The sequence below is a fragment of the Dendrobates tinctorius genome, unplaced genomic scaffold (genome assembly GCF_039654945.1).
Source record: "Dendrobates tinctorius isolate UK_male_01 unplaced genomic scaffold, ASM3965494v1 ptg000064l, whole genome shotgun sequence".
In the NCBI taxonomy this organism is placed as follows: domain Eukaryota; kingdom Metazoa; phylum Chordata; class Amphibia; order Anura; family Dendrobatidae; genus Dendrobates; species Dendrobates tinctorius.
In genome coordinates, this window is record NW_027361732.1 from 44,751,931 (window position 1) to 44,765,394 (window position 13,464).

Genomic DNA, 13,464 nt, shown 5'->3' on the forward strand with positions numbered 1-13,464 from the left:
GAGATCTCACACTGCTATCTGTCATTCTGCCTGCAGCAGTGCACAGCCCATGGCACTGAGATCTAACACTGCTATCTGTCTATCATTCTGTCTGCAGCAGTGCACAGCCCATGGCACTGAGATCTAACACTGCTATCTGTCTATTATTCTGTCTGCAGCAGTGCACAGGCCATGACACTGAGATCTAACACTGATATCTGTCTGTCATTCTGCTGCAGCAGCGCACAGCCCATGACACTGAGATCTAACACTGCTATCTGTCTGTCATTCTGTCTGCAGCAGTGCACAGCCCATGCACTGAGATCTAACACTGATATCTGTCTGTCATTCTGCTGCAGCAGTGCACAGCCCATGACACTGAGATCTAACACTGCTATCTGTCAATCATTCTGCCTGCAGCAGTGCACAGCCCATGACACTGAGATCTAACACTGCTATCTGTCTATCATTCTGTCTGCAGCAGTGCACAGCCCATGGCACTGACATCTAACACTGCTATCTGTCTATCATTCTGCCTGCAGCAGTGCACAGCCCATGACACTGAGATCTAACCTGCTATCTGTCTATCAATCTGTCTGCAGCAGTGCACAGCCCATGGCACTGAGATCTAACACTGATATCTGTCTGTCATTCTGCTGCAGCAGTGCACAGCCCATGACACTGAGATCTAACACTGCTGTCTGTCTATCATTTTGTCTGCAGCAGTGCACAGCCCATGACACTGAGATCTAGCACTGCTATCTGTCTATCATTCTGCCTGCAGCAGTGCACAGCCCATTGCACTGAGATCTAACACTGCTATCTGTCTATCATTCTGCCTGCAGCAGTGCCCAGCCCATGACACTGAGATCTAACACTGCTATCTGTCTATCATTCTGCCTGCAGCAGTGCACAGCCCATGACACTGAGATCTAACACTGCTATCTGTCTATCATTCTGCCTGCAGCAGTGCACAGCCCTTGACACTGAGATCTAACACTGTCTGTCTATCATTCTGCCTGCAGCAGTGCACAGCCCATGGCACTGAGATCTAACACTGCTATCTGTCTATCATTCTGTCTGCAGCAGTGCACAGCCCATGACACTGAGATCTAACCTGCTATCTGTCTATCAATCTGTCTGCAGCAGTGCACAGCCCATGGCACTGAGATCTAACACTGCTATCTGTCAATCATTCTGTCTGCAGTAGTGCACAGCCCATGGCACTGAGATCTAACACTGCTATCTGTCTATTTTTCTGTCTGCAGCAGTGCACAGCCCATGACACTGAGATCTAACACTGCTATCTGTCTATTTTTCTGTCTGCAGCAGTGCACAGCCCATGACACTGAGATCTAACCTGCTATCTGTCTATCAATCTGTCTGCAGCAGTGCACAGCCCATGACACTGAGATCTAACACTGCTGTCTGTCAATCATTCTGCCTGCAGCAGTGCACAGCCCATGGCACTGAGATCTAACACTGATATCTGTCTATCATTCTGTCTGCAGCAGTGCACAGCCCATGACACTGAGATCTAACCTGCTATCTGTCTATCATTCTGTCTGCAGCAGTGCACAGCCCATGACACTGAGATCTAACCTGCTATCTGTCTATCAATCTCTCTGCAGCAGTGCACAGCCCATGGCACTGAGATCTAACACTGCTATCTGTCTATCATTCTGTCTGCAGCAGTGCACAGCCCATGGCACTGAGATCTAACACTGCTATCTGTCTATTATTCTGTCTGCAGCAGTGCACAGCCCATGACACTGAGATCTAACACTGATATCTGTCTGTCATTCTGCTGCAGCAGTGCACAGCCCATGGCACTGAGATCTAACACTGCTATCTGTCTATTATTCTGTCTGCAGCAGTGCACAGCCCATGACACTGAGATCTAACACTGATATCTGTCTGTCATTCTGCTGCAGCAGTGCACAGCCCATGACACTGAGATCTAACACTGCTATCTGTCTGTCATTCTGTCTGCTGCAGTGCACAGCCCATGCACTGAGATCTAACACTGATATCTGTCTGTCATTCTGCTGCAGCAGTGCTCAGCCCATGACACTGAGATCTAACACTGCTGTCTGTCTATCATTCTGTCTGCAGCAGTGCACAGCCCATGGCACTGAGATCTAACACTGCTATCTGTCAATCATTCTGCCTGCAGCAGTGCACAGCCCATGACACTGAGATCTAACACTGCTATCTGTCTATCATTCTGTCTGCAGCAGTGCACAGCCCATGGCACTGAGATATAACACTGCTATCTGTCTATCATTCTGCCTGCAGCAGTGCACAGCCCTTGACACTGAGATCTAACACTGTCTGTCTATCATTCTGCCTGCAGCAGTGCACAGCCCATGGCACTGAGATCTAACACTGCTATCTGTCTATCATTCTGTCTGCAGCAGTGCACAGCCCATGACACTGAGGTCTAACCTGCTATCTGTCTATCAATCTGTCTGCAGCAGTGCACAGCCCATGGCACTGAGATCTAACACTGCTATCTGTCAATCATTCTGTCTGGAGCAGTGCACAGCCCATGACACTGAGATCTAACACTGCTATCTGTCTATCATTCTGTCTGCAGTAGTGCACAGCCCATGGCACTGAGATCTAACACTGCTATCTGTCTATTATTCTGTCTGCAGCAGTGCACAGCCCATGACACTGAGATCTAACACTGCTATCTGTCTATTATTCTGTCTGCAGCAGTGCACAGCCCATGGCACTGAGATCTAACCTGCTATCTGTCTATCAATCTGTCTGCAGCAGTGCACAGCCCATGACACTGAGATCTAACACTGATATCTGTCTGTCATTCTGCTGCAGCAGTGCACAGCCCATGACACTGAGATCTAACACTGCTATCTGTCTGTCATTCTGTCTGCAGCAGTGCACAGCCCATGCACTGAGATCTAACACTGATATCTGTCTGTCATTCTGCTGCAGCAGTGCACAGCCCATGACACTGAGATCTAACACTGCTGTCTGTCTATCATTCTGTCTGCAGCAGTGCACAGCCCATGGCACTGAGATCTAACACTGCTATCTGTCAATCATTCTGCCTGCAGCAGTGCACAGCCCATGACACTGAGATCTAACACTGCTATCTGTCTATCATTCTGTCTGCAGCAGTGCACAGCCCATGGCACTGAGATATAACACTGCTATCTGTCTATCATTCTGCCTGCAGCAGTGCACAGCCCTTGACACTGAGATCTAACACTGTCTGTCTATCATTCTGCCTGCAGCAGTGCACAGCCCATGGCACTGAGATCTAACACTGCTATCTGTCTATCATTCTGTCTGCAGCAGTGCACAGCCCATGACACTGAGGTCTAACCTGCTATCTGTCTATCAATCTGTCTGCAGCAGTGCACAGCCCATGGCACTGAGATCTAACACTGCTATCTGTCAATCATTCTGTCTGGAGCAGTGCACAGCCCATGACACTGAGATCTAACACTGCTATCTGTCTATCATTCTGTCTGCAGTAGTGCACAGCCCATGGCACTGAGATCTAACACTGCTATCTGTCTATTATTCTGTCTGCAGCAGTGCACAGCCCATGACACTGAGATCTAACACTGCTATCTGTCTATTATTCTGTCTGCAGCAGTGCACAGCCCATGGCACTGAGATCTAACCTGCTATCTGTCTATCAATCTGTCTGCAGCAGTGCACAGCCCATGACACTGAGATCTAACACTGCTGTCTGTCAATCATTCTGCCTGCAGCAGTGCACAGCCCATGGCACTGAGATCTAACACTGATATCTGTCTATCATTCTGTCTGCAGCAGTGCACAGCCCATGACACTGAGATCTAACCTGCTAACTGTCTATCAATGTCTGCAGCAGTGCAAAGCCCATGGCACTGAGATCTAACACTGCTATCTGTCTATCATTCTGCCTGCAGCAGTGCACAGCCCATGACACTGAGATCTAACACTGCTATCTGTCTATCATTCTGTCTGCAGCACTGCACAGCCCATGACACTGAGATCTAACACTGCTATCTGTCATTCTGCCTGCAGCAGTGCACAGCCCATGGCACTGAGATCTAACACTGCTTTCTGTCAATCATTCTGCCTGCAGCAGTGCACAGCCCATGGCCCTGAGATCTAACACTGCTATCTGTCTATCATTCTGCCTGCAGCAGTGCACAGCCCATGGCACTGAGATCTAACACTGCTATTTGTCTATCATTCTGTCTGCAGCAGTGCACAGCCCATGACACTGAGATCTCACACTGCTATCTGTCATTCTGCCTGCAGCAGTGCACAGCCCATGGCACTGAGATCTAACACTGCTATCTGTCTATCATTCTGTCTGCAGCAGTGCACAGCCCATGGCACTGAGATCTAACACTGCTATCTGTCTATTATTCTGTCTGCAGCAGTGCACAGGCCATGACACTGAGATCTAACACTGATATCTGTCTGTCATTCTGCTGCAGCAGCGCACAGCCCATGACACTGAGATCTAACACTGCTATCTGTCTGTCATTCTGTCTGCAGCAGTGCACAGCCCATGCACTGAGATCTAACACTGATATCTGTCTGTCATTCTGCTGCAGCAGTGCACAGCCCATGACACTGAGATCTAACACTGCTATCTGTCAATCATTCTGCCTGCAGCAGTGCACAGCCCATGACACTGAGATCTAACACTGCTATCTGTCTATCATTCTGTCTGCAGCAGTGCACAGCCCATGGCACTGACATCTAACACTGCTATCTGTCTATCATTCTGCCTGCAGCAGTGCACAGCCCATGACACTGAGATCTAACCTGCTATCTGTCTATCAATCTGTCTGCAGCAGTGCACAGCCCATGGCACTGAGATCTAACACTGATATCTGTCTGTCATTCTGCTGCAGCAGTGCACAGCCCATGACACTGAGATCTAACACTGCTGTCTGTCTATCATTTTGTCTGCAGCAGTGCACAGCCCATGACACTGAGATCTAGCACTGCTATCTGTCTATCATTCTGCCTGCAGCAGTGCACAGCCCATTGCACTGAGATCTAACACTGCTATCTGTCTATCATTCTGCCTGCAGCAGTGCCCAGCCCATGACACTGAGATCTAACACTGCTATCTGTCTATCATTCTGCCTGCAGCAGTGCACAGCCCATGACACTGAGATCTAACACTGCTATCTGTCTATCATTCTGCCTGCAGCAGTGCACAGCCCTTGACACTGAGATCTAACACTGTCTGTCTATCATTCTGCCTGCAGCAGTGCACAGCCCATGGCACTGAGATCTAACACTGCTATCTGTCTATCATTCTGTCTGCAGCAGTGCACAGCCCATGACACTGAGATCTAACCTGCTATCTGTCTATCAATCTGTCTGCAGCAGTGCACAGCCCATGGCACTGAGATCTAACACTGCTATCTGTCAATCATTCTGTCTGCAGTAGTGCACAGCCCATGGCACTGAGATCTAACACTGCTATCTGTCTATTTTTCTGTCTGCAGCAGTGCACAGCCCATGACACTGAGATCTAACACTGCTATCTGTCTATTTTTCTGTCTGCAGCAGTGCACAGCCCATGACACTGAGATCTAACCTGCTATCTGTCTATCAATCTGTCTGCAGCAGTGCACAGCCCATGACACTGAGATCTAACACTGCTGTCTGTCAATCATTCTGCCTGCAGCAGTGCACAGCCCATGGCACTGAGATCTAACACTGATATCTGTCTATCATTCTGTCTGCAGCAGTGCACAGCCCATGACACTGAGATCTAACCTGCTATCTGTCTATCATTCTGTCTGCAGCAGTGCACAGCCCATGACACTGAGATCTAACCTGCTATCTGTCTATCAATCTCTCTGCAGCAGTGCACAGCCCATGGCACTGAGATCTAACACTGCTATCTGTCTATCATTCTGTCTGCAGCAGTGCACAGCCCATGGCACTGAGATCTAACACTGCTATCTGTCTATTATTCTGTCTGCAGCAGTGCACAGCCCATGACACTGAGATCTAACACTGATATCTGTCTGTCATTCTGCTGCAGCAGTGCACAGCCCATGGCACTGAGATCTAACACTGCTATCTGTCTATTATTCTGTCTGCAGCAGTGCACAGCCCATGACACTGAGATCTAACACTGATATCTGTCTGTCATTCTGCTGCAGCAGTGCACAGCCCATGACACTGAGATCTAACACTGCTATCTGTCTGTCATTCTGTCTGCAGCAGTGCACAGCCCATGCACTGAGATCTAACACTGATATCTGTCTGTCATTCTGCTGCAGCAGTGCTCAGCCCATGACACTGAGATCTAACACTGCTGTCTGTCTATCATTCTGTCTGCAGCAGTGCACAGCCCATGGCACTGAGATCTAACACTGCTATCTGTCAATCATTCTGCCTGCAGCAGTGCACAGCCCATGACACTGAGATCTAACACTGCTATCTGTCTATCATTCTGTCTGCAGCAGTGCACAGCCCATGGCACTGAGATATAACACTGCTATCTGTCTATCATTCTGCCTGCAGCAGTGCACAGCCCTTGACACTGAGATCTAACACTGTCTGTCTATCATTCTGCCTGCAGCAGTGCACAGCCCATGGCACTGAGATCTAACACTGCTATCTGTCTATCATTCTGTCTGCAGCAGTGCACAGCCCATGACACTGAGGTCTAACCTGCTATCTGTCTATCAATCTGTCTGCAGCAGTGCACAGCCCATGGCACTGAGATCTAACACTGCTATCTGTCAATCATTCTGTCTGGAGCAGTGCACAGCCCATGACACTGAGATCTAACACTGCTATCTGTCTATCATTCTGTCTGCAGTAGTGCACAGCCCATGGCACTGAGATCTAACACTGCTATCTGTCTATTATTCTGTCTGCAGCAGTGCACAGCCCATGACACTGAGATCTAACACTGCTATCTGTCTATTATTCTGTCTGCAGCAGTGCACAGCCCATGGCACTGAGATCTAACCTGCTATCTGTCTATCAATCTGTCTGCAGCAGTGCACAGCCCATGACACTGAGATCTAACACTGCTGTCTGTCAATCATTCTGCCTGCAGCAGTGCACAGCCCATGGCACTGAGATCTAACACTGATATCTGTCTATCATTCTGTCTGCAGCAGTGCACAGCCCATGACACTGAGATCTAACCTGCTATCTGTCTATCAATGTCTGCAGCAGTGCAAAGCCCATGGCACTGAGATCTAACACTGCTATCTGTCTATCATTCTGCCTGCAGCAGTGCACAGCCCATGACACTGAGATCTAACACTGCTATCTGTCTATCATTCTGTCTGCAGCACTGCACAGCCCATGACACTGAGATCTAACACTGCTATCTGTCATTCTGCCTGCAGCAGTGCACAGCCCATGGCACTGAGATCTAACACTGCTTTCTGTCAATCATTCTGCCTGCAGCAGTGCACAGCCCATGGCCCTGAGATCTAACACTGCTATCTGTCTATCATTCTGCCTGCAGCAGTGCACAGCCCATGGCACTGAGATCTAACACTGCTATCTGTCTATCATTCTGTCTGCAGCAGTGCACAGCCCATGACACTGAGATCTCACACTGCTATCTGTCATTCTGCCGGCAGCAGTGCACAGCCCATGGCACTGAGATCTAACACTGCTATCTGTCTATCATTCTGCCTGCAGCAGTGCACAGCCCATGGCACTGAGATCTAACACTGCTGTCTGACTATCATTCTGTCTGCTGCAGTGCACAGCCCATGGCACTGGGATCTAACACTGCTATCTGTCTATCATTCTGTCTGCAGCAGTGCACAGCCCATGACACTGAGATCTAACACTGCTATCTGTCTATCATTCTGTCTGCAGCAGTGCACAGCCCATGGCACTGAGATCTAACACTGATATCTGTCTATCATTCTGTCTGCAGCAGTGCACAGCCCATGGCACTGAGATCTAACACTGCTATCTGTCTATCATTCTGCCTGCAGCAGTGCACAGCCCATGACACTGAGATCTAACACTGCTATCTGTCAATCATTCTGTCTGCAGCAGTGCTCTGCCCATGGCACTGAGATCTAACACTGCTATCTGTCTATCATTCTGTCTGCAGCAGTGCACAGCCCATGGCACTGAGATCTAACACTGCTATCTGTCAATCATTCTGTCTGCAGCAGTGCACAGCCCATGGCACTGAGATCTAACACTGCTATCTGTCAATCTTTCTGTCTGGAGCAGTGCACAGCCCATGACACTGAGATCTAACACTGCTAACTGTCTATCATTCTGTCTGCAGCAGTGCACAGCCCATGGCACTTAGATCTAACACTGCTATCTGTCTATTATTCTGTCTGCAGCAGTGCACAGCCCATGGCACTGAGATCTAACCTGCTATCTGTCTATCATTCTGTCTGCAGCAGTGCACAGCCCATGGCACTGACATCTAACACTGCTATCTGTCTATCATTCTGTCTGCAGCAGTGCACAGCCCATGACACTGAGATCTAACACTGCTATCTGTCTATCATTCTGTCTGCAGCAGTGCACAGCCCATGGCACTGACATCTAACACTGCTATCTGTCTATCATTCTGCCTGCAGCAGTGCACAGCCCATGACACTGAGATCTAACCTGCTATCTGTCTATCAATCTGTCTGCAGCAGTGCACAGCCCATGGCACTGAGATCTAACACTGCTGTCTGTCTATCATTCTGTCTGTAGCAGTTCACAGCCCATGGCACTGAGATCTAACACTGCTATCTGTCTATCATTCTGTCTGCAGCAGTGCACAGCCCATGGCCCTGAGATCTAACACTGTCTGTCTATCATTCTGCCTGCAGCAGTGCACAGCCCATGACACTGAGATCTAACACTGCTATCTGTCTATCATTCTGTCTGCAGCAGTGCACAGCCCACGACACTGAGATCTAACACTGCTATCTGTCTATCATTCTGTCTGCAGCAGTGCACAGCCCATTGCACTGAGATCTAACACTGCTATCTGTCTATCATTCTGCCTGCAGCAGTGCCCAGCCCATGACACTTAGATCTAACACTGCTATCTGTCTATCATTCTGTCTGCAGCAGTGCACAGCCCATGACACTGAGATCTAACACTGCTATCTGTCTATCATTCTGCCTGCAGCAGTGCACAGCGCATGGCCCTGAGATCTAACACTGATATCTGTCTATCATTCTGTCTGCAGCAGTGCACAGCCCATGACACTGAGATCTAACACTGCTATCTGTCTATCATTCTGCCTGCAGCAGTGCCCAGCCCATGACACTTAGATCTAACACTGCTATCTGTCTATCATTCTGCCTGCAGCAGTGCACAGCGCATGGCCCTGAGATCTAACACTGATATCTGTCTATCATTCTGTCTGCAGCAGTGCACAGCCCATGGCACTGAGATCTAACACTGATATCTGTCAATCATTCTGCCTGCAGCTGTGCACAGCCCATGGCACTGAGATCTAACACTGCTATCTGTCTATCATTCTGCCTGTAGCAGTGCACAGCGCATGGCCCTGAGATCTAACACTGATATCTATCTATCATTCTCCCAACAGCAGTGCACAGCCCTTGACACTGAGATCTAACACTGCTATCTGTCTATCATTCTGCCTGCAGCAGTGCACAGCCCATGGCACTGAGATCTAACACTGCTATCTGTCTATCATTCTGCCTGCAGCTGTGCACAGCCCATGGCACTGAGATCCAACACTGCTATCTGTCAGTCATTCTGCCTGCAGCAGTGCACAGCCCATGACACTTAGATCTAACACTGCTATCTGTCTATCATTCTGCCTGCAGCAGTGCACAGCCCATGACACTGAGATCTAACACTGCTATCTGTCAGTCATTCTGCCTGCAGCAGTGCACAGCCCATGACACTGAGATCTAACACTGCTATCTGTCTATCATTTTGTCTGCAGCAGTGCACAGCCCATGGCACTGAGATCTAACACTGCTATCTGTCAGTCATTCTGCCTGCAGCAGTGCACAGCCCATGACACTGAGATCTAACACTGCTATCTGTCATTCTGTCTGCAGCAGTGCCCAGCCCATGGCACTGAGATCTAACACTGCTATCTGTCATTCTGTCTGCAGCAGTGCACAGCCCATGGCACGGCGATCTAACACTGCTATCTGTCTATCATTCTCCCTGCAGCAGTGCACAGCCCATGGCACTGAGATCTAACACTGCTATCTGTCAATCGTTCTTCCTGCAGCAGTGCACAACCCATGACACTGAGATCTAACACTGCTATCTGTCAATCTTTCTTCCTGCAGCAGTGCACAGCCCATGACACTGAGATCTAACACTGCTATCTGTCTATCATTCTGTCTGCAGCAGTGCACAGCCCATGGCACTGAGATCTAACACTGCTATCTGTCTATTATTCTGTCTGCAGCAGTGCACAGCCCATGACACTGAGATCTAACACTGATATCTGTCTGTCATTCTGCTGCAGCAGTGCACAGCCCATGGCACTGAGATCTAACACTGATATCTGTCTGTCATTCTGCTGCAGCAGAGCACAGCCCATGACACTGAGATCTAACACTGCTGTCTGTCTATCATTCTGTCTGCAGCAGTGCACAGCCCATGGCACTGAGATCTAATACTGCTATCTGTCAATCATTCTGCCTGCAGCAGTGCACAGCCCATGACACGGAGATCTAACACTGCTATCTGTCTATCATTCTGTCTGCAGCAGTGCACAGCCCATGGCACTGAGATATAACACTGCTATCTGTCTATCATTCTGCCTGCAGCAGTGCACAGCCCTTGACACTGAGATCTAACACTGTCTGTCTATCATTCTGCCTGCAGCAGTGCACAGCCCATGGCACTGAGATCTAACACTGTTATCTGTCTATCATTCTGTCTGCAGCAGTGCACAGCCCATGACACTGAGATCTAACACTGCTATCTGTCTATTTTTCTGTCTGCAGCAGTGCACAGCCCATGACACTGAGATCTAACACTGCTATCTGTCTATTTTTCTGTCTGCAGCAGTGCACAGCCCATGGCACTGAGATCTAACCTGCTATCTGTCTATCAATCTGTCTGCAGCAGTGCACAGCCCATGACACTGAGATCTAACACTGCTGTCTGTCAATCATTCTGCCTGCAGCAGTGCACAGCCCATGACACTGAGATCTAACCTGCTATCTGTCTATCAATCTGTCTGCAGCAGTGCACAGCCCATGGCACTGAGATCTAACACTGCTATCTGTCTATCATTCTGCCTGCAGCAGTGCACAGCCCATGACACTGAGATCTAACACTGCTATCTGTCTATCATTCTGTCTGCTGCAGTGCACAGCCCATGACACTGAGATCTAACACTGCTATCTGTCATTCTGCCTGCAGCAGTGCACAGCCCATGGCACTGAGATCTAACACTGCTTTCTGTCAATCATTCTGCCTGCAGCAGTGCACAGCCCATGGCCCTGAGATCTAACACTGCTATCTGTCTATCATTCTGCCTGCAGCAGTGCACAGCCCATGGCACTGAGATCTAACACTGCTATCTGTCTATCATTCTGTCTGCAGCAGTGCACAGCCCATGACACTGAGATCTCACACTGCTATCTGTCATTCTGCCTGCAGCAGTGCACAGCCCATGGCACTGAGATCTAACACTGCTATCTGTCTATCATTCTGCCTGCAGCAGTGCACAGCCCATGGCACTGAGATCTAACACTGCTATCTGTCTATCATTCTGCCTGCAGCAGTGCACAGCCCATGGCACTGAGATCTAACACTGCTGTCTGACTATCATTCTGTCTGCTGCAGTGCACAGCCCATGGCACTGGGATCTAACACTGCTATCTGTCTATCATTCTGTCTGCAGCAGTGCACAGCCCATGACACTGAGATCTAACACTGCTATCTGTCTATCATTCTGTCTGCAGCAGTGCACAGCCCATGGCACTGAGATCTAACACTGCTATCTGTCTATCATTCTGTCTGCAGCAGTGCACAGCCCATGGCACTGAGATCTAACACTGATATCTGTCTGTCATTCTGCTGCAGCAGTGCACAGCCCATGACACTGAGATCTAACACTGCTATCTGTCTTTCATTCTGCTGCAGCAGTGCACAGCCCATGGCACTGAGATCTAACACTGCTATCTGTCTATCATTCTGCCTGCAGCAGTGCACAGCCCATGACACTGAGATCTAACACTGCTATCTGTCAATCATTCTGTCTGCAGCAGTGCTCTGCCCATGGCACTGAGATCTAACACTGCTATCTGTCTATCATTCTGTCTGCAGCAGTGCACAGCCCATGGCACTGAGATCTAACACTGCTATCTGTCAATCATTCTGTCTGCAGCAGTGCACAGCCCATGGCACTGAGATCTAACACTGCTATCTGTCAATCGTTCTGTCTGGAGCAGTGCACAGCCCATGACACTGAGCTCTAACACTGCTAACTGTCTATCATTCTGTCTGCAGCAGTGCACAGCCCATGGCACTGAGATCTAACACTGCTATCTGTCTATTATTCTGTCTGCAGCAGTGCACAGGCCATGACACTGAGATCTAACACTGATATCTGTCTGTCATTCTGCTGCAGCAGCGCACAGCCCATGACACTGAGATCTAACACTGCTATCTGTCTGTCATTCTGTCTGCAGCAGTGCACAGCCCATGCACTGAGATCTAACACTGATATCTGTCTGTCATTCTGCTGCAGCAGTGCACAGCCCATGACACTGAGATCTAACACTGCTATCTGTCAATCATTCTGCCTGCAGCAGTGCACAGCCCATGACACTGAGATCTAACACTGCTATCTGTCTATCATTCTGTCTGCAGCAGTGCACAGCCCATGGCACTGACATCTAACACTGCTATCTGTCTATCATTCTGCCTGCAGCAGTGCACAGCCCATGACACTGAGATCTAACCTGCTATCTGTCTATCAATCTGTCTGCAGCAGTGCACAGCCCATGGCACTGAGATCTAACACTGATATCTGTCTGTCATTCTGCTGCAGCAGTGCACAGCCCATGACACTGAGATCTAACACTGCTGTCTGTCTATCATTTTGTCTGCAGCAGTGCACAGCCCATGACACTGAGATCTAGCACTGCTATCTGTCTATCATTCTGCCTGCAGCAGTGCACAGCCCATTGCACTGAGATCTAACACTGCTATCTGTCTATCATTCTGCCTGCAGCAGTGCCCAGCCCATGACACTGTGATCTAACACTGCTATCTGTCTATCATTCTGCCTGCAGCAGTGCACAGCCCATGACACTGAGATCTAACACTGCTATCTGTCTATCATTCTGCCTGCAGCAGTGCACAGCCCTTGACACTGAGATCTAACACTGTCTGTCTATCATTCTGCCTGCAGCAGTGCACAGCCCATGGCACTGAGATCTAACACTGCTATCTGTCTATCATTCTGTCTGCAGCAGTGCACAGCCCATGACACTGAGATCTAACCTGCTATCTGTCTATCAATCTGTCTG

The 13,464-nt window shown here is 49.1% G+C and overlaps 1 protein-coding gene across 2 annotated transcripts in view; it reads left to right on the forward strand.

Annotated features, from left to right (window-relative positions):
• The window catches only part of PIBF1 (progesterone immunomodulatory binding factor 1), a 278,563-nt gene that overhangs the window by 27,884 nt on the left and 237,215 nt on the right, over positions 1-13,464 (forward strand). The window lies entirely within an intron of this gene.